This window comes from Mauremys reevesii, linkage group 11 (genome assembly GCF_016161935.1).
Source record: "Mauremys reevesii isolate NIE-2019 linkage group 11, ASM1616193v1, whole genome shotgun sequence".
Taxonomy (NCBI): domain Eukaryota; kingdom Metazoa; phylum Chordata; order Testudines; family Geoemydidae; genus Mauremys; species Mauremys reevesii.
In genome coordinates this window covers 31428791-31456237 of record NC_052633.1, presented here as the reverse complement: position 1 = coordinate 31456237, position 27447 = coordinate 31428791, and the positions used below count along the sequence as shown (strand labels likewise).

Genomic DNA, 27447 nt, shown 5'->3' with positions numbered 1-27447 from the left:
AGCCATTAGGCTCATCCCTGATTCGAGAGGCAGCATCTCACTGTGCCACCCCTGGAGGAGCACAGGGAAGGAGAGGCGAGAGGCAGAAGCAAAGTCGACAGGGGAGTGGCGGCTGTTGATCCCGTGCCACGAGGGCGCAAAGTAAGTGATTCTAAGTCGATCTAAGATACGTCGACTTCAGCTACGCTATTCTCGTAGCTGAAGTCGATTGCATATCTTACATCGATTTCCCCAAACCCCACCCCCCCAGTGTAGACAAGGCCAGGGAGTCACAACTCCTCACCTGGCCCTTTTGCTCCAAGGAGGAAGTCTTTTACTACAGGCCTGGAGACGGTGCATCTTAATTCTCTCTTTGCTCCCAGACAGCTGTGAGGGCTGTTTTATATCCAACCTCTTTCTCCCTCTCTTGATACTTTCTTTTGGGAAGATCAGTATCTATGGTTACTCTCTACAGAGGACCCAGAGCCACAATTCCAGTTATCTTAACACAGTCATGCAGGGGGGTGTAGTGGTGTTTTGCACACTCACAATCCCCTGCACAGTTGTTTAGAAGTAATCTAAATCTCATCCTTATAAAATGGCTGGTCTATTTACTAACTAATTCATCTCTTACTGATTGCCTTTAAATTTTTTACCAGAATCTCAGTTGAAAAGAAAACCATCATATTAAGAAGTACTGTCAACTGGTTAACATTGGACATGTAGATCTTGATGTCTTCTCTGAATTATGCTAATACCTTCAGGTAGGCAATCATATTTCCTAGTTTGTCCTAAATTCTTTATGCTTATTTCATAAGATACTCTTGACATTTCAAAGCGAGGTTTATGAGGACCATATGCCATTCTCTGTAGTTTGCAAACACATTTTTCTAGCTTCACCCATTGCTTTTATTTTGATGGCATCTATTAACATTCCTATAAATAACAGCATTGTTAATGAAAGGTCAACATTTCCCAGATGCCTAAACCATACCAGTCATCCCATTTCCTATGAATCACTCATTAGAAATTATTGGAGCCACTGTTATGGCAAATAAGTACTTCTGTTTTTGTTTGCAAGTCAGTATTGTGTTTTCCAAGCACCACTATGATCTGATGACCATTACTAGACTATTATACCTTGTATTTAAATGTACGGTAGTACTCAGAACATTATTAAACTTTTCTTTTTGACACTGATTATTTTTTAAAAACATTTTATTATGTTCAGAAATGTAAATGATCGAAGTCAGCTAAAAGGTATCATTATGCAAAGCCTCACACGTCTCATTTTTGGTGAAAGCCATTCAGATCTTTACATCAGGTTGCTATGTTGCAGAATAGTCACAGTTCTTATTGAAGTTTGAATTGGTGTTTCTTATGTCTTTCACTTCTAGCTGTATCTAAAGCTAGGAAACTGTTCACAGGGTAGCTGATTTATTCTAGAAACCTTTTCCTTTAGGAAATATTTCAGAGTATTAGAAAGTCAATACATTTAAAAAAATTGCACAGTAATGACATCTAATATCATAATGCTAAAATCAGCCTAGCTGTTCAGTATTCACATCCATCTCAGTGGGTGCCACTGATGTGGGAGTTTGTATTTGGATTGATTGTTTGACACTCAGTATCCATTTCACACTTTAATGAGGACTCTCTGCTGGCCTGGTCATGGGTTGGAGGGGAGAATGAAACATACAATCAATTAAAACGGATTATGAGAGTTCAGGATCCTGCTCTGTGATCATTTACTGTCTGTAGTTAGCTCAGTTTGAAGTAGGAAGATCTGACAAGGTCTTTTTTTGATGGCAGATTTGTGGACACATAAACCAAATAGTGATGTATGTGAAAAAGATGAGGGCCTGATCCAAAGCCCTTTGAAGTCAATGGACATTCTCCCATTGACTTCATTAGACTTTGGATCCAGGTACTAATAATTTAGTTGTAAAGTAAATTTGAGTGTGTTTAAACCCCAAACAGCTAAGTATATTTGGAATCAGAATATTAAACAGCGACTAATTTATACTCCAATATATTTATACATTTGAAGGTGATTTTTATCAACAAGTTTAAATGTTTCCCTTCCCTTATTCTGTAAAGCCAGTCTATGCTGGCCCTTGTTCTGGCACTAAAACTTCTGGCTTTATGCCAGTTTTGGAGTAAGCCTCTAGGCTGCTTTAATTTATTCTGTTGTCCATATGATCTCTACAAGCATATGGGATTTCCTTGGCACACCCCCTACCCAAGGGTCATGGGGTAGATGCTAGCGCTATCTAGGCTGGCTTCATAGTGGTGGAGATTTCCCCCACAGTAACAGCCTTCTGCTCTAGCTGGAATCTGACCCGCTATACAGAGACAATTTAAAGTTCCTTTTGATTTCAGTGGTGGCAGTTACTTTTTTTTTTCCCTACAGTAAGGTTTGGAGTGTTTTGTTTTGCAATTTGGTGTAAATATAAAAGAAATGGGAAAAAATCTTGTTGCATATTTACTGGAAACTTTATAATCTGTGTAGACTTTCAGCAAACAAAATCCTATGGTGATTTAGTGGGATTTCTCCTTGACTTAATCCAGATCTATGCCTGTAAGTAGGTGTGCTGGAACAATTTTGTATAATGGGGGCGCTGAGAGCCATTGAACCAAACTGTAAGCCCTGTATATGATGGAAATCACTTCAAGCCAGGGAGCACCCCTAGCCCCAGAAACTATACCTGTAAGGTGTGTATGTATGTGTATATATATTAGCAAGTTATATATATATTAAGATTTTAGAAAGGGACTATACTCAGGGGAAAAAACCAAAACAAAACCTAGAGGTAAGTACATGGTCTCTAGCCATAAGAAGTTGCAGATAGGTTGAAACATTTAAAAATAAACTTGCTAATTTGTCACATTCATGGTTAAAACAGGTTGCTATTTGCACACCATGCAAATAATAGTTCTTAATTGAGAATCAATTAAAATATGCCTCTGTTTGCCTTGGTCTGAGGTTTTGAGTGGTACAAGTTCTGTTTTAATTAGTGTTGTTTAAATGAAAGAATGACATTTTGGCATTGAGTGGTTAGTGAATTTTCCCTGAGAGCGACCACTGACTAATTGATCAGATAGGAGAATTTTGAAAGCCATATTTTTTCCTGCTGTGTTATGGGTTAATGGTGTTGGGTTTGCTGTAACTTATGATTCCCAGCACATCTTCCAAAAACATGGCACACCTGGAAATTTCAAAATGTGAAGAGCCAGCCAGAAAGTGTTCTAGTTTATTCATTGGCAGACACTGGTAGTGTAGGTATCTATATGTCTCTGAGCATGAATACAATGAATGGGGGGAGTCATTGCAGGTAAATCTATTTCATTTTTCCAATAGCAATAAATAAATGATAATCCTAAAAATTCTTTAGAGTTCAAAAAAGATTAATAAGGAATAATTTTGATATTAAATACTGAGATCTGAATCCTGGCTCTACTCTGTTGCCTTGTACAGAACTTGCCTGTGCTTTGTGATTAGGGAGCCCTATTTGAATTATGATTAGTGAAGAATCATAAGAAATAGCTAGTTAGCACCTGCATGACCATCAAAGCTCTCCATTCCCTTCACTACCATAAATGGTACTAAGGGAACAGGGACAATATATGTGGATGAAATACCATGTCCCAGGTGGGGTGTCCTTCCTAGGCTTACTGACAGCAGAGCAGAAGAGGCAGAATGGGTCATGCAGGCTCTCAGCACAAACTCCTGGGATATAGCAGACAGTTCTGTTTTGGAGCTGACACAGCATGTTGAGAGTGAGAGGAGAAGGTAAAGCAAGGTGAACCCCACCCCTTCACTCTGTGGCTCTCAGGAAGGAGGAGACTGACCTTGCTGACACATTTCCCCCACGGATTGTTATATAATACATCATCATATCTAGTCTTGGTCCCATTTTCTTTTCCCTGTTCAGCAGCTCTTCAGGAGTCACTGCAGTCCAGGAGCTACTGTGTTCTTTAGGACAAAACACTTCTTCCAGTTCCATGGGATCCAAAAACTCCTTTCAATTCCTGTTCGTCACTCAGGTTACTTTATTGGGCACATGACAGCTCTTTGTCCACACTAGCCGGGCCCAGAGGCAGGGGGTTTAGGTACAGGGTGATACCCCAATTCCAATTCATGTCACAAACCACACAATTTATATACATCTTTCCTTGTTACTAATATCTATATTTCTTGCATGTCAAGACCAATTGCTTTGCAGATTGAGTAAGGCAAGCTTATCCATTCTGGATGTTTCTGCCTACTTTGTTTAAACTAATTACTGTGGGTATTTTTTTAGTAGTTAGTTTCTGCCTCCCTTATTTACTATAAACATATTCACAATAGTTAGTTGTTTCAGCAAATACTTCTTTGGGCTTGTTCAACAGTTACTTGTTCATATGTGTCATGTTTTAAAATGGGCCTGCTCTTGACAGCTAAGCCAGCTTTACACTATCCAGCACAAAGTGATGGCAAACTCTGTAAATACTGTAGAAAAGGTGAATGGGAGCGCAAGTTGGGACAGTTTGTCAATGTAGATATGAAGGAGAACTATGACCAATGCTCTGCCAATATCATGTAGCATGAAGCCAGGTTGCAGGTGATATTAATTAGGGTATCCTGATGTTTAAGAACTAGAGGGATCTAGACAAAGTAGAGGGAGTCTAGAGAAGGGAACAAATGATGGAAAAACCTGGAGGATATGAATTAAGGGAGAAACTTAAATGAACTAAGTATGTATAGAGGAAGACACAATGACTGACTATGAAAAGGTTGAAATGGGTATACACCAAGGAGGCAGGGGATTGTTAGGTTTTTATTGTTATATACAGTTGTTATGGGATGAAATTAAGTAAGAAATTAAGAAAAGAAATACTGAGATTGAATAACTGGAATCTCTTCCTCCTAATGATACCTATTTCACTGTCTTCCAAGGAAAGTTGTGGAAACCTATAACTTGGGACATTTAAAAGTGCATGGGACAAAGCACTATAAAAGTACCAGGAACAATCCTGCAGGAACTAGATAACCTAATTGTTATTTTCTAGGCCTAAAGTCTGTGAATCTCAGCTCTCTCTATGAAAACAAAGTCAAAGAACTGTAAAAGCTCTTTCTTTTGCTACCAGAGAAAAGGAAAATGCTCCTTATTTCAGCTATTCGGTGCAGTGCTATACAAAAATAACTTAGACGTTCAGCGATCCATTCTTTGTAGATGGCTTGAATACTACTTTTCTATCTATTGTAATACATTTATAATCAGATATTTAGTCTCAAATGAACGTGTGTGGAGAAATATTGAGAGTTTTCACGTGGTTATTGTTGCTAAGGTAACCCGTTGTCTGCTAACTACTTGTTCGGCATGTCTATCTCAATTTATATCTGTCTTTTAGAAAACCAGTAAATTATGCCATGGTGGCCAGGGATTGGAAAAAGGATGGGAATGAAATAACCACTTGAAATTAGGTGGCCATCCATCTCTTATTTTTAAAGAAGCTCAAGCCTCTCTTGACTATTTTTTGTTATAATAGATTGTATATGGGAGGAGAGGGCTCCATCTGTGCCATAAGTAAGATAGAGGAAATGACTACATTTCATTATAATAGGTGGTATTTGGATTTCTCTGAGGGAGCAACGAAAGAAAGACTAGCTCATCAATGTAAAGAGCAATTATAAGAATGTGAAGAAATTTAGACCCTGTTTCTTGTTATATTTGGGTAAAGAATGCTGCGATAGCTCAAATAATAGCAGACTTCCATTCCACCTGACTTCTCTGCTTTTTCCTATCCCTCTTCTCCCTCCCCGTCCTCTCTTCCCTTTTTGCCTATTTGTGTCTGTCTTTTTTTATTGTTACCCACTCGAACAAGTAATGTCTGTGTAATATTGTCTGATTTTGTGTTCTCTGCTCCTGCAGCTTTGACAAACTGTAAAGTTGCATAACAGAATAATTGTATTGGCTTTCTTGTGAAATGTGTGGTGTTTGGTGATGTATATGAGCTGTAAGTCCATTTATCTTTTTGTATTTTTTTTGTTTAAGAAAATGAGTAGAAAAATTAATCACACACACCTGGTGTGTGTGTGTGTGTGTGTGTGTGTGTGTGTGTGTGTGTGTGTGTGGAGGGGGGCAGCAATAAAATAGTTAATCAGAACCATGGGAAGAAAACTATTTAATCAAAACTGAGGACATGGGGGTTGTGTCAGGTCTTACACTTCCTAAACTAAGAATACTTAAGAAAAACGATTTAAAGCTTTTAAAGCTCTAGAGTCTATATATTAGCATACAATATTTCAGAAGCAATTATGGTAATCTCAGATAGTATGGAATATTGAGAAGAATATTGATATAGTGAACTAAGATATAATAGTATTGCATTCAAATAACAACACTTGCAAAATTTTCACTCTTTAAAGACAATCCCTAACTGAGTTCTCTGCACTTAATAAATAATCCTTAAGCCAAAGGACTGGAGTAAAGATGATAATGTGCATATTTATCAGAGGAAACTTCTGAGCTGGAGACTGTTCTTACTAAACAAGATAATTCACTTGTTTTTTCTGTTATTGAAAATAGAGTTTGGTGATAATCACTATTATTATTTTGTTTATTGTGCACCGGTAGTTTGGCACTTTGCACTCAGAAGAAATCTGCCCTAGGGAGCTTCTGAACCACTAAGACTTACTCCTATGTGCAAGTCACCTGTGTCTGACAAAGAAATAACCCACACTGTGAGGAAGGAATCATAGAATAAAAGGCCAATTAGCATTTATCCTTGAACAATTTAAGTCACAGCTGTAAATCAAGTCTATTTTTCTTATTGTGTCCTCTTATTTCTGTTATTCACTTGCTTCACTCAGAGTCTAGCATGGAAGATGTTGTGTCTGCCAGCTGGTGATCAGACATAGAACACATGTAATCAATTAATGCCATTCCCTTATCCAGTGGGTGGGCTTGTCAATTGTGTATTCTGTGCATAATCACACCTGACACATGAGATTCTTGAAGTCCATGGACAGCTGTTGCACCAGGTGCAAATCCTGGTAGCTAACTCAGAAAGAACTGAGCTAGGCTTGTATCTGCTGAAACGTTTGTGTATCTTGCAAACACAGCTTTGATGTGGAGCCACTGTGCTCATGCCTCAGTTGTTGTTGTCTTTCAGTTCTTCTAAAACTTTATACTGGTGATGTCATGAATTGCTGTCACTCTATACAATGATATCTATAATTCCTGCCACTAATGAATACTTCTCCTTCATTGTCTGACACTGTGATGAACTTCCAGGGGATATATCATAGTTGTGAGTGTTCCAGGAATTAGTGTAATAAATACTTAAGAAATTATTCCAAACACTGTTAAACTAAGTGATCTATCTGCAAAAAGCGGTTAATGTAAGTATTGCTTTTATTGGAAATTATTCACTAAAGACCAAATTCTGCTACTCTTAGGGTATGTCTACACTACAAGAGTAGTTCGATTCAACTTAAGTCAAATTTGTGGAATCGACCTTACAAAGTCGAATTTGTGTGTCCACACTAAGGACACTAATTCAACTTTGAGTCCACACTAACGGGGCAAGCGTCGACTTTGGAAGCGGTGCACTGTGGGCAGCTATCCCACAGTTCCTGCAGTCCCCGCTGCCCATTGGAATGCTGGGTAGAGCCCCCAATGCCTGCTGGGGGAAAAAATGTGTCGAGGGTGCTTTTGGGTAACTGTCATCATTGAACTATCACTCCCGCCGGCGGGAAATCAGTTTGCGCGCTTTTCCTGTTAGTGACAGCGCGGATGCCACAGCACTCCACTGCGATCATGGAGCCCGCTGCAATCATCGCTGTACTTATGGCCGTTGTCAACTCCTCGCACCTTATTGTACACCTCTTCAACAGTCAGATGCTGAGAAATCGGTCGAGGAGGCTCCGGCAGCGCGGTGAGGACATGAAGTCACAGAGTGGCACAGACCTCTCAGAAAGCACGGTATGCCACGCTGTGGAGATCATGGTGGCAATGGGTCATGTTCATGCTATGGAACGGCGATTCTGGGCCCGGGAAACAAGCACGGACTGGTGGGACCGCATAGTGCTGCAGGTCTGGGATGAATCACAGTGGCTGCGAAACTTTAGGATGCGTAAGGGAACTTTCCTTGAACTGTGTGACTTGCTGTCCCCTGCCCTGAAGCACAAGGACACCCAGATGCAAGCAGCCCTGAGTGTGCAGAAGCGAGTGGCCATAGCCATCTGCAAACTTGCCATGCCAGACAGCTACCGGTCAGTAGCAAACCACTTTGGCATGGGCAAATCTACCGTGGGGGTTGCTGTGATGCAAGTAGCCCACGCAATCGTTGAGCTCCTGCTCTCAAAGGTAGTGGCCCTGGGAAACGTCCAGGTCATCATAGATGGCTTCGCCGCGATGGGATTCCCAAACTGCGGTGGGGCTATAGATGGCACTCACATCCCTATCCTGGGACCAGCCCACCAGGCCAGCCAGTATATTAACAGAAAGGGCTACTTTTCAATGGTGCTGCAAGTACTGGTGGACCATAGGGGACGCTTTACCAACATCAACGTCGGGTTCCCGGGCAAGGTTCATGATGCGCGTGTGTTCAGGAACTCTGGTCTGTTTAGACGCCTGCAGGAAGGTAGTTTCTTCCCGGACCACAAAATAACGGTTGGGGATGTGCAGATGCCTACAGTGATCCTCGGGGACCCAGCCTACCTGCTAATGCCCTGGCTCATGAAGCCCTATACAGGCGCCTTGGACAGTGACAAGGAACTCTTCAACTACCGGCTGAGCAAGTGCAGAATGGTGGTGGAGTGTGCTTTCGGACGTCTCAAGGGGAGATGGAGGAGCTTACTGACTTACTCGGATCTCAGCTAAACCAATATCCCCATTATTATTGCTACTTGCTGTGTGCTCCACAATCTCTGTGAGAGCAAGGGGGAGACCTTTATGGCGGGGTGGGAGGTTGAGGCAAATCGCCTGGCTGCTGATTACACTCAGCCAGACACCTGTGCAATTAGAAGAGCCCAGCGGGAAGCGCTGCGCATCCGAGAGGCTTTGAAAGAGAGATTCCTCAGGTTGCAGGGTAACCTGTGACTGTTCAGTTTCTTTACAGAGAAGCTGAACCTGCCCCTGTTTCAGTTACTGTTGACTTTCTTTTGCGGTGACATACCCCATTCACCACGTATCCCCCCTTCCAACACACATTTGAAAATAAAGCTAATGGAATATTATTAATTAACAATGTTTTCTTTACTAATGAATTTGCGTTAAAGGGTTGAAACAGGGACGCAGACTGTGGTGGGTAGGGTGTGCAGTGATGTACAGACTGCTTCTACACTCGAGGAATGACAGGCTCCTGCTCCTAGAGCGGTCTGCAGTCCTGGACTGGTTGTTTCAACGGAGACTGCCATCCCTCCTTTTCGGGACTCTGTGTGCGGGGCTCTGTGGCCTTGTGGCGGGGGAGGACTGTGGGCAGGACGTTTACAGGTGGGTGTGCAGGAAGGGGTGAGGGGTGCAGGCTCTGGGCTGGGGGTGGGGGAATAGGAAGGGGTGAGGGGTGTGTGGGAAGGGGGAGGAGGTGTAGGGGGATGAGGGCTCTGGCTGGGGCTGAGGGTTTGGGGCATTGGAGAGGCTCAGGGCTATGGTGGAAGGGCAGGGTAAGGGCAGCCTGCCTTGCCATTCGTGGATGGCAGGCGCTAGGACCCTGGGGCAGCAGACAGCATTTGTGCCAGTAGCCGCTCTACTGTCAGGCAGGGACGCAGCGTGGCGGGGTGGGGGGAGGACCCGTGGGGGCCAGGGCCCAATCCAGGCAGGGCCAGGGGAGAGACCCAGCTCCAAATATAGCTGGAGCACAGAACGTGAAAAACACCTCCCAGAGTGACCAGGGTGCCTAGTGACTGCACTGTGTGTGTGACCTGCTGTAGGTCCTGCCCCCGTGTCTGTACCCTGGTAATGGTGACTGTCCTATGCAATTACCAAACCCCTCCCCCCCTCACACAAAGTCTTCTGTAAAGAAAAATGATGGAAACAGTAATGAACAGCAAACTATTTTTAATAATCAACTACACAGTTAGTGGATGAAACTGGGATTTGGTCTTGGGTGACCCAGAAAGGGAAGGACTTCTCAAAATTTAGCGAATGAGAGCTTTTTGGTACTTGAGCACTCTGCTGGGGTGGAATGACAGTGTTCACGGCCCTTGGCGCACCTCCTTCTTGTTATTTTGGGTGAGGGGGGTATTGGACTTTGTGGCGGGGGAGGGCGGTTGCAGATACAGTGCAGGGGGGCTCTGTCCTCCTGCCTGTGGTCCTGCAGAACATCCACAAGGCGCCTGAGCGTGTCCGTTTGCTACCTCATTAGCCCAAGCAGCGTTTGAGTCACCTGCTGGTCCTCCAGACGCCATCTGTCCTCCCGTTCGCTGTGTGAGCGCTGCTGCTGAGAGAGGTTCTCCCTCCACTGGCTCTGCTGGGCCGCCTCGGCTCGGGAGCAGCCCATAAGTTCTGCGAACATCTCGTCCCTTGTCCTTGTCTTGCGCCACCTAATCTGCGCCAGCCTCTGTGAGGGGCATGCTGGAGCAGGTCGGGATACAGTTGCAGCTGTGTGATGGGAAAAAGGGAGTGAATTCCTTACAAAGATACATTTTTGCAAAGAAGAAACATAGTCTAGTCAGTCTCTGTGAACAAGACCATGCACAGCACCTATCTCATGCGCAGTCACTCAGGGAAAGTTTGAATTTTCGGTATTTACTTTCATTGCCTGGGGGATTGCACTGCAGATCAGACAAGCGGGGCAGGACAGCAGAATCCGTGGAGAAGCCAGGCATGGTAAGCCAAAGACTTTTGGCTGCTTAAAAGTGAATGTATACCACTGTCCTCTTGCTGCAGGCAATCCTGAAAGCATAAACTCTGCCCCTGTTCCACCCCCTCGTGTCTGTTCCCTGGGAAAGATCCCTGTATGCTGCCACTCTGCAGCCTCCACCATGTGGCTGTAAAGTGACGCTTCTTGTTATGCAAAGGAACAGTGAAGCACTCCCAATACTAATAGTAAACAAATTACTCTAATTAAATGCAGGAGTCTCCGAGCGAGATCACCCTGAGGAGGGTCACAGAAAGAGATAGAGAGCACATGCTGTGTGAAAGCGAGCACAAAACAGGGGCCTATGCTGCCATGCTTGTTGAGGCAATGGTCCCGGAGTACCAGATGAAAGCCTGGCGCGGAAAAGAGTGCTACTTCGGAGCACCCAATAAGGCAGCTCTCCCCAGGAACCTCATGCAGAGGCTTTTTGATTACCTCCAGCAGAGCTTCTTGGAGATCTCCCAAGAGGATTTCAGTTCTATCCCCATATATATTGACCTTCTTTTCAACCAGTAACTATTCCTGCTCCATTAAAAATAAATGTTAACATGTTTAAAGCACTTACAGACTGATCCTTCCCCTGATTCAGGGTCCGGGGTAACGGCTGGGGAGGGTTGGTAGGGGATCTCAGTGAGGGTGATGAAGAGATCCTGGCTGTCTGGAAAATCAGCGTTGTAAGCGCTGTCGACTGCCCCCCCCATCTCCTTCCTCATCTTCCCCGTCTGCGAACATTGCAGAGGAACTGGCCGTCAACACTATCCCATCCTCAGAGTCCACGGACACTGGTGGGGCAGTGGTGGCAGACCCACCTAGAATGGCATGCAGTGCCTTGTAGAAGCAGCATGTCTGGGGCTGGGCTCCGGAGCATCCGTTTGCCGCTTTGATTTTTTGGTAGCCTTGTCTCAGCTCCTTGACTTTCACGCGGCACTGCGTTGTATCCCGGCTGTATCCTCTGAGTGCCATGGCTTTGGAGACCTTCTTGTAGGTCTTGGCATTATGTTTGTTGGAGCGCAGCTCCGAAAGCACAGACTCATCGCCCCACACAGCAATGAGATCCAAGACTTCCTGGTCAGTCCATGCTGGGGCCCTCTTTCTACTCTGAGATTCCCTGGACTCCTCTGCTGGAGAGCTCTGCATCGTTGCCAGTGCTACTGAGCTCGCCACGACGTCCACACAGGAAATGAGATTCGAACTGGCCAGACAGGAAAAGGAATTCAAATTTTCCCAGGTCATTTCCTGTGTGGCTGGTCAGAGCATCCAAGCTCGGACTGCTGTCCAGAGCGTCAACAGAGTGGTGCACTGTGGGATAGCTCCCGGAGCTACTAAGGTCGATTTGCATCCACACCTAGCCTAATTCGACATAGCCATGTCGAATTTAGCGCTACTCCCCTCGTCGGGGAGGAGTACAGAAGTCGAACTAAAGAGCCCTCTATGTCGAATTAAATAGCTTTGTGGTGTGGACGGGTGCACGGTTAATTCGAATTAACGCTGCTAAATTCGAATTAAAGTCCTAGTGTAGACCAGGCCTTAGATCCCAATTTAATGCCCATTCAAGTCTTTGGAAAGACACCTGTTAACTTCAGGGGGGTGCTGGTGCAAGCCTTTACTCATGTTGAGTGGCTTTTTCTTCATTTCAAACAGATTAGTTGAGGAGTAAGGTACTACTCAAAGAGAGTAAGGCAGGAAGAATCTGATCCTAAAACTGGTGAACATTATGGGTTGATCCTATTGAAAGTCAATGGTAAAACTCTCATTGGCTTCAGTAGGATCAGACTTTCTCCCTATGTATAAGAGGTTGTCTCTCTCCTGACTGCAGTTATACCTTCTAGCCTTTTTATTAATGGATATGTTCCTGGTGGATAACACACACTCTCCAGTGAATATATTCAATATTAATGAAAATGATGGTTATTAGACTGTATAATTATCAACTTAAAACCAAATCAAATATGAATTTTGCTTAGGTCTTCTCACCTATCACTTCATTTTTTGCATAATCTATCGACTGGAAATTACTTTATATAACATTTGTACTTTTTAGCATCTTCCATCTGCGAATGTCAATGTGTTTTTTTAATAATAAAATTAATGAATTAAGCCACACAACTCTTCTGTGAAGCAGGGAACTATTATTTATAATTGAGGCACAGAGAAGTTGAGAGTTTCTCAAGGTCATATAGCAAGTGTGCTGGCACAGCACGGGGATAGATCTCAAATCTTCTGGTTCACAGTCCTCTGCTTCAATCACAAGCAATGGTAATAGTATATATACTATGGTGCGATATTAATACTTAAAACTTCATGCATTGCTTCCCTAGAATCTTCCTTTGTGCACTTCTCTGATTATAATTTTAATCTTTTTTCCACTTTCAATAAGTACTTTGCATTTAGCATGTTTGAGAGGAATAGAACAAGTTGCTTTTTTTGTTTTTCATGAACTTTAATGGGGGGTGCAAGAAACCTTCATCTGATTCAGTTAAGGTATTGTGACAGAGTCAGACCAGATGTCTACAGAAGAGTGATAGAAGGCATATATATTAGTCCCAGATTAAGTAGATCCCTTTTCCCTGGGTAAGGTAACACGGGCAGTTCCAGAATAAGCAGGAACTTGCTGGAACCAATTAAGGCAGGCACGCTAATTAGGACACCTGGAGCCAATTAAGAATCTGCTAAAATCAATTAGGACAGGCTGGCTAATCAGGGCACCTGAGTTTAAAAAGGACCTCACTTCAGTTTGTAGTGTGCATGCGAGGAGCTGGGAGCAAGAGGCACGAGGAGCTGAGAGTGGGAAGGCGTATTACTGGAGGATTGAAGAGTACAAACATTATCAGACACCAGGAGAAAGGTCCTGTGGTGAGGATAAAGAAGGTGTTGGGAGGAGTCCATGGGGAAGTAGCCCAGGGAGTTGTAGCTGTCACGCAACTGTAGCAGGAGGCACTCTAGACAGCTGCAGTCCATAGGGCCCTGGGCTGGAACCCGGCATAGAGGGCAGGCCTGGGTTGCCCCCAAACTTCCCAACTCCTGATCAGACACAGGAAGAATTGACCTGGACTGTGGGTTCTACCAGAGAGGAAGGTCTCTAGGCTGTTCCCTGACCCACATGGTGAACCTCTGAGGCGAACAAATCTGCCAATAAGCGCAGGCCCCACCAAGTTAGAGGAGGAACTTTGTCACAGTATATTCAGGATATTTTGTGCATATGTATGGGTACATCACCAGATGAACAGAATAAAGTAGTATTTTTACCCAAATCACTTTGAATCTACTTAATCAAGCAAACATGAAAATATTAGAAATGAAGCTAAAGTGAATGTAAATTGCATTATTTATTGACTTGCCATCTTTAGGAAGAGGAAACTGGTCGGCCAGCATCATAGGTGCCAGCTCATGCCAAAGTTTCTAGGCCTCACTGAACACTGACAAATGCATAGCTAAAATCCAGTTTGGCTCATCTTTGTGTTAGTATTGTTAAAAAAGTATCAGATTTTTAGAGAGGTGTTTAGTATTTTTGAACTTCATGAGATGCTTGTGAATTGTTGCATGAATTAATTTTACTTATAATATTTGTATTCCATGTTGTTATAAGGTAATATTTAAGTGCTTGCTACAAAACATAAAACCCCGACAATCAGGAGAGAAGCATTACCAAGGGTGAACTACTAGTTTACCAAAAGAGGTGTCATCTGCCCAACCAAAGGAGGCCTATAGATGCCAGACAAACCATTATGGAACATCAGTGGACAAAAGACTGTTTTCCCATACAACCATGAAGAGTGGACATGCACAAACACTCATCTCGTCACAGCTTGAACTCAGGAAGGGAATAAAAATCCCTCTCAGGAAGAAATTGTCATCACTATGTAGCTTGGAATTTGGAGAGGGCAATATTTCTAACTATAAGCAATCCCCAAACTGCTTGGCTTGTGTTAGGTCCAACACACACACAGCTTGCACATTACAGCAGCTTCTATTACTCTTTAGAACCTGAGACTGACTAATTTATGTGTGTATGTTTACCTGCTTTAACCTCATTAAAAAGTCTCTTGTTTCCTTTTCTTAGTTAATAAATCTTTAGTTAATTTATTATAGGATTGGTTACAAGTGATGTTTTTGCTGTGTAATCTGAAGTGCAATTGACCTTGGGTAAGTGACTTGTCCTTTGGGACCGGGAGTAACCTGAATATTGTTGTGATGTTTGGTGTAAAAGCTGCTCCCCCTGCTGCTTGGTCCGTCCGCCCTTTCCAGGTGCTGCTGCGCCTGCCTGGCTGCCTCTAAAAGGAGTCTAGCCTGGGTGAAAAGATAGACTGGAGTGCCCAAGGAGACTGTCTGTGACTCCATGTTAAGGCTGTTACGATGCTTGAGGAATTCACACTTGATACTTGGTCGGTGAAGTCTAGTTATAGAACACACAACCAGTTTGGAGTTTGTGCCCTGGTTTGTAATAGTCTGCCCTGAGGTTGGCAGCCAAGTTTGTGAGCCACTCCACACAGCTTAACAGAAACATCAGTGGACAAGAAAGCTCATCTTAAAAGTTGATTTTACTACTTAGGGAAAAAATGTTATGCAGTCCCATGGAAAAAATGATTTAAGCATTTGTTACATATGCTCATGTTTCATTGTATATGATTCAGTTAAATCTGAATATGACCCAGCCAATAATGGCCTTCTGATAGTTTTTGCAATTAACCTCCATAACAGAGTTGTTAATTATTATGCCCCATGTTGATGAAACAATCTACTTCTGAAATAATGGCTTATTGATTCCCATAATCATTTTAAATGCAAGTGAAAATCTAGCCTTTTTTTGATTTGGTGTGTATAGAACCTGAATGTTCATTTAATAACCTTTTTTTGGATTAGCCAATACCAGCCTCTTCTCATTTAGAGTTCTATGCCAGCCTTTATTATATGGCAAGCTTTGGACTTTGTCTTTTTAATTATTATTTATGTATACATTGAAGTAAACATGTATTATTGCCTATCAGCAACTTCTGAAATATAGGGCCATATCCTCAGCCCCGTTTAGGGTAATTTGTGCTGCTCTATCAGTGGCAGGCAGTCTTAAACCTGATGCAAATGTCAGCTGGAGGATTCTCCCTATATGAAATCCACCAGTAAAGGAGGCTGTATAGTTAGGAAAAAGCAGATGGGAGAAGGATATCCCTGTGCCATGGCTGATTGGAAAGCTCTGTAAAGGATATATGGAAGAGATATGCCTTGAATTAACTACTGATTCCTTCTGGTCCTCAATAAAATTAGAAAAGCTATCCACCTCTTTTTATTCCAAAATAGGATCCCTTTAAGAAGCAGACAATAAGAAAATGGTTCACATCGTATTAGACACTTTGTCTAAGAACCCACAGATCAGCCAAGGTTAGAAGTTCCTGTCTCCAAGAACAGAAAATATAGACACCAAAACAGCTAAATGAGAGTATTAAGAACCTAGGTAAGACGTTCTCATAATTTGCATATTGCATACAACTTTGTCTGCCATCCTAGCTAAAGAGAACGTCAAGTTACCCAGTAAGGGTCACATCCTGCTTTGCTTTGCAAAGTGATTTCACCCCAAAGTATTAACTATACATTGTGTCCCTTGTAAATCAGATATCCCATGAATAATCTTTCACCCCATTAGAATCTGCACATTTGTTGGCCTCATGAGTCAATCTACATCCTTCTATATGGGAAAGTCTCTTGTTCTATTGCAAGTCCTAAATAAGATAAATAAGGTGAAATGCTTATGTACAATCAAAGAATGTATAGAGTATGTCCTCCAAATGTAGCAGCATATAAGGATTTTTTGGTTTTCATTCTAAATAATTGTTTCATTCTAGAAGTAGCAGGAGTTGCCTGGCACAAGGAAGAAGAAATGCTAAAAGGTATAAACCAGGGTATAACTTAAGGATATTAAGAAAAATTGCTTAAAAGGGGGATCCTAATTGATAGTAGGGGCAAATAATGAAATACAATCCTTGAAATGAATCAAACTTTAAAAGACTCCGATAAGAAAAGGATTGAAGAAATTTGTTTTACACTAACACGGTCAACTGGATACCAATGGAAGCAGCAATGAGACTGAAAGAGCTAAAACCTAAGCACTCACTTGATGTGTGTCCAACGAGAATAAGAGGGTGGCCTCCTCTTTTGAGCTCTGAAACTAGGGTATATTAACTGAAGTCACCATGTGCTCAAGAGAGCATTGACTGAAACCAACACAAGAAGCTGCAGAATCCTAAGTGCAACTAACACCAGACCAGCCGTGTGGCAAGGACTCTTCCCCCGCATTCTGGGGTTAAGAGGATAAGAAGTAGTTACAATCTTTTAAATGGAATCTATTTCACCTTTTATTCTTTAATATAGATAACTATAGGTTATCTTTCTGAGTCTATGCTCTTGAGTGAGACCTCAAGTAACCATATTTTAGATTTTAATTCCTTTTATAAAAATTCAATTGCCCAAAGAGAAAATGAAAATAATTTGTTGTAAGTAATTGCTTTTAATATTCTAAACTCGTCCCTTTTGGACCAGTCAAAATATAGAAACCACACTCTTAGGAGGTGTCTTAAAGGCAAGTGCATCATTGGAAGTGTGTTAGAAATTGAGAATTTGTGATTATAAGTAAATGTAATAAGAAATCTTGGTAATTTGAACTGTTCTTTGTGATAATTTCTTGCAAGACTGTATAGTGTGTGTGTCTATACACACTACACATCTAGAACATTGGTTGTATCTACACTTGAGTGCTGAACTTTTGACTGTACACTAATGTGGTTCTGGATGAATTATTAAATTATTGGTTGGTTAAGAATAGGCAAATGTCCTGATTTGAAAAATACCATTCAAAAGTTAAATATTGACCTGAAAAGAACATTAAAAAGCATTAAAACTAGAAAGCTAATGTTCCATTGACTCTATATAAAAAGGGGGTTATCTTACTGGATTCTTTAGCAAACCTAGTTTGTTAGATTTCAGCTTTAAAAATCTGACATCCTGGCAAATTCAGAAATTGGCCCCTATTTATGCTTGCAGCCCATTGGCACTTTGGGCAGCTGGCATAATGCAGAACAGCCTGGAGTCTACTCTGTTATGCCAGGGGCCAGTGCAGATCAGCTGCAGGATCCTGAGGATGTAAAAGTGATTTTAAACTTCCTTTTTTCATTTGTACTCTCATCAACTGTCAACCGAAGATCTAGCCTAATGTGTCACCTACCCCAAATGACAGTCTGGATCAGGAAAGTATGAAGTCAATCATAATGTTACTCTCTAAACAACTTTGTTGTAGGTTGCTCAATGACAAAGCAGAATGGTCACCACAAAACAATATACCCCAATTAGAAATCACACCAGTCAGGTAAGTGTCTTTTTCTGTCTTTACAAGCACTTCTCTGAAAAGTATGATTCACTGTAACAAAGGCATTGCACCTTGCATGAAATCACATATATAATCCTTTGAGCTGAGCATCTCAATCAAAAGGAGAGGCTGTCTTTCAATAATTTATACAAATGATACACTTTATCATTTGATTACTCATTTATTTAATATGCTTTTTTGGTCTGCGAACACTGGTCTGATATTCACTTGCTGGTAACGGCCTTTTAGTAATGAATTCATTTTCGTGTCTGTGAAGCAGTAATCACTTGGACCTGTCTTCTAGTAATTGCTAATTAATAGAAGTACACATTCAGTCTTTGCTTTCATCATAATCACTGGGTGACACTTTTGCAAGGAAGAAAATATGATGTAGAATAAATTGTTACATCAACTCCAAATTGACTTGGGAAGAAAAGATGCCCCATCAGATTTTGACATTTAAAAGCTTTTATGCCATTTCAAACTTTAGCTATGAATTGCAAGATTAAAAACTATTAAGAAATGTTTTATTTAATGTCTGGTTCATTTTTGTAACCTATGTACAGTCAGCTTTGAAGTCTTGGGCATAATAAACACAACCAGTGGGACAGAATGAGAATCTGCCACTATCCCATTTGCCACTAAGGTCTGACCATTACAGATGACCAGTCTGTGTCAGGAATAAACTATTTTCTAAACCTATAAAATTACTTTGTGGTAAACGGACTTGATTTACCATTATGTTACTCCAGCTTTACATAACTCCACTGAAATCAATGGAGTTGTACTGTCTTAAAACCAGAGTAATGCAGTTGTGAATCCCTTTGTCTGGCATATTTTTAACAAGGGGATGTAAGTGAAGTCTTGGATTTGTATTAGAATCCCAAGACAGTGCCATACATTCATGTGAATTTCATTCATTTAAAAAGTCTAATGAAATAATCTGTTAGTTTAGTTAAGCAAGCCGGGCTATAAGTGTGCAAGAAGAAACTGTTAGAACAATGAAAACACCAGTGCATCATCTTTACTTATGTTGTTTTTTTGTCCAGAAAATGAGTGCATATATATAATAGTTTTTATTACAAGCTATTTGCTATGAGGATTACCTATTTGTTCCTGCTCACTTCTTCGATAGAAGAAGTGAGCTACTAACACGGCTGCTACTCTGAAACCTATTTGTTCCTAGTGGCTCCTATGATCTGCTACTTGCTTTATGGCATATAGGAAGTCAAGCAATACCAACCCGTTGTGTGAACAGTGCAACAGGCCCAGCCTGCTCAACTCAGCCTCTTGGGTACCTACTGGGGGTCCACTCTACTGCCACTCCTGTCTCTTGTGGAGAGAGAGAATTTCTGTTGCTGTACTTTGTGCTCCTAAGCGGGACCTTAGGTGCATCTCTTGAAGGGGAGAAGGAGCACTTCTGCCTGAGGAGGGGAGCTCCAGTCTCTCTGAAGAGGAGTGGTGGCACATGGCTTCTATGTAGGTAGCCCTTATGGTGCAGTAGGGAGGGTGTTGCCATGAAACAGGGGCAGGATCATGTCATGGTATGTGTAGAGTACCAGGTTACCTTAATCTGGCTCAAGTCATGCAATACTTGAAAGGTAATTTTGCCTACATTTGAAATACTGATTTAGCATTGAGCTGTAACTTTGATGTCTCGATGTGGACAATCTGAGCAACAAGAATATTAAGACGTACCACTAATACAACTATAGATTTAAAAAAAAATCTGCCAGTTCCTTATGCAGTATGTGACACATAAAGTCACATGTTCTCTTTTTTTCATTTTCCCCCCCTTTATTTACCAATAAGTTAGGACAGTGAATTGAAAGGAGGCATACATAAAACTTTAACATTCAACATACAATATATATGTAATCTACTTGTCTAAAGCAAAGCTAGAAAGTTTGTAAGGATGACCGTTGTCGCTATAGTGAAAATGGCACTCAGGGTAGCCTCTTGCATATCAGAGGGATATATTCATAAAAAAAATGTTTCACTGTTATACAAAGCATTTGCTAGTCCCTATCTGGAGTATTTACTGCAAACAGTCCCTAAAGGAAAATATGTCTACACAGTTCTGCAGCTTCTGCATGAACTCCTGACTTTAATATAAAATCTTTAGAGAATCTATCTAAAGTTTTCCTGTAGATACGATTCTGCATAAATATGCCAAAAAGTATTTCAGAATGCTTTTCTATAATAACCATTCTTTACATGACTTAACACAATTTATTTCACATTGAACAAATTACGTTTTTATACGTCCCCATAGTACACTACTGCTAAATCTCTTATTTTATGTAATATGTACTATCAGATGTAAACAAACATTACAACTACTTGCCAAACAATTATTTTATGGTTTTACACAGTACAGTGTTCTAAGCCCTGAATAGCAAATTAATTTGCATATATCTCTAGGATTAGTTAAAACCATTTTTGTGTAATATAATTATTTTTAGTTCACATTCATGTAGGGGCAAATCCAGGCTAAATCTGAAGAATAAATTGCTCACTGCAAATAGCTTGCTCAGCTCTAGCTGTAAAAGATATTCTAAAGAAATCTCAACAGAAAATTAGCTAATTTTCTTTAAACAGTTTCTAAATGTTTGTTTAGAATTCCATAGAACTTTTTTGTAAGGGTTTTATTGGAATTTTGTAGAAAATCTTGTAAAAGCTGTTTAAACAGTTCCATAAACATCATATAGGAAAATAGTTCATTATAATTTTTTTTTAAATAAAGCATGTGTAGAATTTTCCTCTTATATATGTTTTATATGACAATTTTGTAAATGGAAATGTTGTAGATACTGGAAACTGTTCTTGCTCCCCCTGCACATTATTTGTCTATTTAAATATATTCCAGATCAGGCTTTCATATTAGTTAATACACAACTAAATCATCAGGGGAGGAACTGTGCCACATTCTCCTCTGATTTATCTTGTTCACTTGATAGTGACCACATGACAAAATCCACTCATATTAATGGAAAATGTATTTGAGATGAAAATTTATCCCAGAGAGAATTATGAACCCTACACAAGGCAATAAACAGATTTTTTTCCCAATATAGTGGCCAGATCTTTGCTTACTGTAAATCAGTGTGACCACACTAAAGTTGTATATATAGTTCAGTTCCACAATCCAATCATCCGTTCTTTCATAACGTCCACCAGTAAGCGCTGCTGTGGCAGTTTGTTAGATAAGCCCATGCAATAATTTAATTTGACCAACTCTATAACAAATCAAGCAGCATCCAACATTAGACTAATGGAATGCTCAAATAGAGTAAATGAGCTGCCATAGCAAAATACTTTACTAAAAGTTCCATATTTGCCAGGAATCTAGATGTACAAAAATAAACAAATGAGGAGGAGGAGGAGATGATGGTAGTTATTTAATTTATTTTTCTATGATTAAATCCAAATTACTATATATGTACATAGCACAAAAGTTGTTCAAAAGCTTTCCACTGAAACTGACTCTGGATGGGAAATTGGGTTTTGGACAAAATGAAAAAATTTGAAAAGTAGTGTCTGCTTTCCATGGAAAATTTCCAGGAGTTGGTTGTGTGGTGTGGTGTGTGTGTGTGGTTTTACAAAAAATGAACACCCCAAACCAAAACTTTGGTATTCAAATTTCTGAAAAACCCAAACATTTCCACAGGAAACTACTGCCCTTTCCCCCCATTTTTTGACCAGTTCTGCATAGTACTTTACTGCCCCTTTCCCCCCATTTTTTGACCAGCTCTACACAGTACTTTACCAAACAGATTGTGGCCTTGATTCTCCTTTCATGTGTATCTATGTAATTCCACTGACTCATGCCAGAATCACTGAAAAGAGAATCAGGCCCATAGACTTACTGAAGTCAGTAAGGCCCTTCATAGGTGCAGCAGTCCACCCACATGGAAGTCATTGAAGTATCTGTCGAAATTCAGAAATCAGGAAAAGATGATGAACATAAGGATGGGGGTGTGTGGGGGGGAATATGAGAATGATGACCACACAGATCATGTAGTGCCCTTGTTTTGACAGTTACATGGAGTGTCTGGTTTGTGGGTATTGTTTTTACTGTGTATGAAAGTGTAGTCTAATGGATTTTGCTAAAGCAATGAAAAGATGAGAGGGTAGAAAGATGGTGGAAGAGTTCAGCTAGGGAGTGTAGCAGTGTTAGGGAATCATACATAAAAAGACAGAAAAGCATTTAGTTGTATATTCCCACCACAGTTTACCCTGCTGGAACTGAAATCCTGCATGACATTTCTCACTATCATTTTGTTACAGGAGAGGGAGTAAGGACATGTTTTGGGTGACTGGTCAGGACTGAAACACACTATCTCTAGAGTGGTATGGTGAACGCAGATGCCTTTCAAGGGATGGAAAATCCAACAATGAATATGAAAGAGGCAGGGAATGTATATACAAAGAAGAATCTACAGCACTGATGTAGAAGAGCAAAGAACAATAAGGTAAAGATAGGAAAAAAATATTCAAGAGGTTCTTTCAGTAATAAATGTGGTGCTTTTTTACTTTGAGTAGCAATTGCAATATTGCTGAACACACTTTTATATTTTTCTGTTGCTGATTTCCCACAGGACTGGTTTGGTACTGAAAGGTAAATCACCTCTGCCATCTAAGTGCTAATTGATAATACATGCTGCACTTAACAAGCAATACACTATAATTTTATTTAATTCTATGGTTTTATGCAAGACGTAAATGAAAACATGGTCCTGCCTTGAGGCAATTACCATCTGAAGTCTGGATCCTGCAAAAACTTGTGCAAGTGAGTAACTTTATGTTGCAAAAAGTACTGTGGTACTACTTACATGCATAACACTATTTACATTCATCAATTCAGTAGGACTGCTCGCATTCATCAGTGTTTACAGAGTTGGAGCCTAACTGCAATGGAAGATCAGGACTTAGGGATTTTTTTAAATGGTGTGGTGACAGCTTTTGCTGATTTGAGTCAGTGTTTGTGGGTCTTGAGGAAGAAATGAATTCTCAGGCAGTTTGACACTTGACAAAGGGCAGAGTTCTATTATACATAGTTGATATTCTTAACTCATGCCTTAAGATAACACAAAATATGCTTCTGATTTCAAAGGCCTTTGCACAACACTTTTATGAGGCTCCCTAGCAAGGTTGCTGTGTGCCCATCTTCTCTAAAGCTACAACAGTGTCCAGTTTTTGTCAGGCCTTGTCTACACTACAAGACTATTTCGAATCTACTTAAGTCGAATTTGTGGATTCGACCTTATGAAGTCGAATTTGTGTATCCACAGTAAATACACTAATTCAAATTTCTGAGTCCACATTAACAGGGCCGGCATCGACTTTCGAAGCGGTGCACTGTGGGAAGCTATCCCACAGTTCCCGCAGTCCCCGCTGCCCATTGGAATGCTGGGTAGAGCTCCCAATGCCTGCTGGGGGAAAAAATGTGTCGAAGGTGGTTTTGGGTAACTGTTGTCATCGAACCGTCAATCACGCCCTCCCTCCATGAAAGCGCCGGCGGGAAATCTGTTCGCGCCCTTTTCTGGTCGGTTACAGCGCAGACGCCACAGCACTGCGAGCATGGAGCCCGCTGCGATCATCGCTGCACTTATGGCCGTTGTCAACTCCTCGCACCTTATCGTCCACCTCTTCCACAGTAAGCTGCTGAGAAATCGGGCGAGGAGGCTCCGGCAGCGCGGTGAGGAGAGTGGCGCAGACCTCTCACAAAGCAGGGTACGCCGCGCAGTGGAGATCATGGTGGCAATGGGTCAAGTTCATGGTATGGAACGGCGATTCTGGGCCCGGGAAACAAGCACGGACTGGTGGGACCGCATAGTGCTGCAGGTCTGGGATGAAACAGAGTGGCTGCGAAACTTCAGGATGCGTAAGGGCACTTTCCTTGAACTCTGACTTGCTGGCCCCTGCCCTGAAGCGCCAGGACACACGGATGCAAGCAGCCCTGAGTGTGCAGAAGCGAGTGGCCATAGCCCTCTGGAAACTTGCAACGCCAGACAGCTACCGGTCAGTAGCGAACCACTTTGGCGTGGGCAAATCTACCGTGGGGGTTGCTGTGATTCAAGTAGCCCACGCAATCGTTGAGCAACTGCTCTCAAAGGTAGTGACTCGGAAACGTCCAGGTCATCATAGATGGCTTCGCCGCGATGGGATTCCCAAACTGCGGTGGGGCTATAGATGGGACTCACATCCCTATCCTGGCACCAGCCCACCAGGCCAGCCAGTATATTAACCGAAAGGGCTACTTTTCAATGGTGCTGCAAGCACTGGTGGACCATAGGGGACGTTTTACCAACATCTTCGTCGGGTGGGCGGGCAAGGTTCATGACGCGCGTGTGTTCAGGAACTCTGGTCTGTTTAGACGCCTCCAGGCAGGAACTTTCTTCCCGGACCACAAAATAACGGTTGGGGATGTGCAGATGCCTACAGTGATCCTCGGGGACCCAGCCTACCCGCTAATGCCCTGGCTCATGAAGCCCTATACAGGCGCCTTGGACAGTGAGAAGGAACTCTTCAACTACCGGCTGAGCAAGTGCAGAATGGTGGTGGAGTGTGCTTTCGGATGTCTTAAGGGGAGGTGGCGGAGCTTACTGACTCGCTCGGACATCAGCGAAAAGAATATCCCCGTAGTTATTGCTGCTTGCTGTGTGCTCCACAATGCCTGTGAGAGCAAGGGCAAGAGCTTTTTGGCCGGATGGGAGGTTGAGGCAAATCGCCTGGCTGCTGTTTACGCTCAGCCAGACACCCGTGCCGAAAGAATATCCCAGCGGGAAGCGCTGTGTATCCGGGAGGCTTTGAAAGCAAGTTTCCTCGGAGAGCAGGGTAACCTATGACTCTCCACTTGATTTTAAGAGAAGCTGATCCTGGGCCTGTGTCTCTGTGTTGAGTGAGATCTGCGGTTACATAACCCGTTCTCCAAGTTTCCCCCACTTCCAAAACACGTTTTAAAACAAATTAAACGGAACAGTTATTGTTAATAAATCTTTCTTTTACTTTGCATTTCTGTTCAGGGTTTGAAACATGGACGCATACTGTGCTGGGTACGGTGTGCACTGATGTACAGACCGCTTGTACAATACAGGACGGACAGCCTCCTGCTCCTACATAGGTCTCTGGGGTGGGGGACGGTTTCAAGTGGTTGTGCATGTAGGGGTGGGTTTGCAGGAAGGGGCAAGTGGTGCCGTCTTTGGATAGGGATTTGGATGCAGGCTCTGGGCTGTGGGTTTGGGCGTAGGAAGGGGTGAGGGGTGTGGGGGAAGGGTGAGTATCTGTCCGTGGATGAGGGCTCTTGTTGGGGCTCAGGGCAGCGGAGAGGATCGCGCCTACGGTGGAAGTGCATGGTAAGGGCAGCATGCCTTAACATTAGGGGGTGGCAGGCGCTAGGACCGTGGACAAGCGTACACATCACAGAATGACCCGGGGCAGCATACACCACACAGAGTGACCCTGGTGACTACTGACTGCAGTCTGTGTGTGCCCTACAGTTGATCCTGCCCCCGATAGTCTGTACCCTGATAATGTAGGCTATCCCGTGCAATTATAAATCCCCTGCCCCCCCCCACATACACACAGTCTTCTGACACGAAAGACATGACGGAAAGAGTGAACAACAGCAAACAGCTTTTATTAATCTACTACATAGTGGGGTGATGAAACTTGGATTTGGGACTGGGTGATCCTGTAAGGGAAGCGCTTCTACACAGTTATAGCGTCAGAGGTGTGTGGTACATTAGCGCTCAGCTGTGGTGCAGTGACAGTTCTCACTGCCCCTACCGCCCCTCCGTCTTGTAATTTTCGGTGAGGGGGGGACAGGACTTCTTGGCGTTGGAGGGTGGTTGCAGATACAGTGCAGGGGGGCTCTCTCCTCCTGCCTGTGGTCCTGCAGAACATCAACAAGGCGCCGGAGCGTGTCCGTTTGCTCCCTCATTAGCCCAAGCAGCGTTTGAGTTGCCTGCTGGTCTTCCTGCCGCCACCTGTCCTCCCGTTCGCTGTATGAGCGCTGCTGCTGAGAAAGGGTCTCCCTCTACTTGCTCTGCTGGGCCGCCTCGGCTCTGGAGCAGGCCATCAGTTCCGCGAACATCTCGTCCCTAGTCTTTCTCTTTCACCGCCTAATCTGAGCCAGCCTCTGCGAGGGGGATGCCGGGGCAGTCCGGGAAAGAGCAGAAGCTGTGTGATGGGAAACAGTAAGTGATTTCCTTGAACAGATACATGTTTGCGAACAGTGAACACAGTCTAGTCAGTTTCTCTGAACAAGACCATACAGGGCACCAAGTTCCACGAGATCTCAGGACAAGTTCGAGATTTCGGAATACGCTCTCATTGGCGGCGCCATTGCACAGGAGAGCGGACAAGTGGGGAGAGACAGCTGAATCCGTCTTGCAGACAGTCCTGGTAAGCCTTAAAGTAGATAATGCTTATCAGTTAGTGGATAGCTGTGCTCTCCTACTAAAGGCAATCTGTAAAGCAGAAAGGCTGAGCCTTTTCCAGCCCCTCCCGCCAGTGCACGGGAAAGATCAATGTATGCTTGTTCTCTGTGGCCTCCAGCACGTGGCTGTTAAGCGAGGGTCATTGTTATGCAACCTAATTTTAAACCATTAACAATAGTAACAATACACTAATTGCCCTACTTAGATGCAGCCTTTCCAGAACGACATCACCCTGAGGCGGGTCACTCGTAGTCAGAAAGAGCGGATGCTAAGGGAAGCCCTGCACAGACCAGGACCATATGCAGCAATGCTGGTGGAGGCGATGATTCCTCTCTACATTAGGATGTCCTGGCGCGGAAGAGTGTGCTTCCACGGAGCACCCAATAAGGCACCTCTCCCCAGGAACCTCCTGCGGAGGCTTTTGAGCAGCTCTCTGAGAGCTTTGTTGAACTGTCCCAAGAGGATTATTGTTCAATCCCTATATGTGTGGACCTACTATTTATATAGTTTGACACTGAAAATTTTTTATATAGTATTTCTATTTTTTCTATACCTGTTTTAAAAAAAATAAATGTTTCCATGTTTATAGCACTTACTGCCTGATCCTTCCCCTGATTCTGAGTCCGGGTTAACGGCGGGGACGGTTGGTAGGGGATCTCTGTGAGGGTGATGAAGAGATCCTGGCTGTCAGGGCAAGCGGTATTGTGTTTGCTGTCGCCTGCGCCGTCCTCCACAAACCCTTCCTCATCTTCCCCATCGGCGAACATCGCCGAGGAACTGTCCAGGTACACTATGCCATCCTCAGAGTCCACGGTCACTGGTGGG

At 42.8% G+C, this 27447-nt stretch overlaps 1 long non-coding RNA gene across 2 annotated transcripts; it reads left to right on the top strand.

Annotated features, from left to right (window-relative positions):
* Nucleotides 1-22847, top strand: LOC120374338. 2 transcript variants are annotated; one of them, XR_005586015.1, is made up of 7 exons: nucleotides 1-141; nucleotides 639-743; nucleotides 16120-16273; nucleotides 16662-16706; nucleotides 18110-18178; nucleotides 22469-22653; nucleotides 22780-22847. It is a non-coding gene; the product is annotated as an uncharacterized LOC120374338 (long non-coding RNA). The 2 variants fall into 2 exon arrangements; XR_005586014.1 differs by lacking the exon at nucleotides 16120-16273.
* Nucleotides 22848-27447: the final 4600 nt, after the last annotated feature.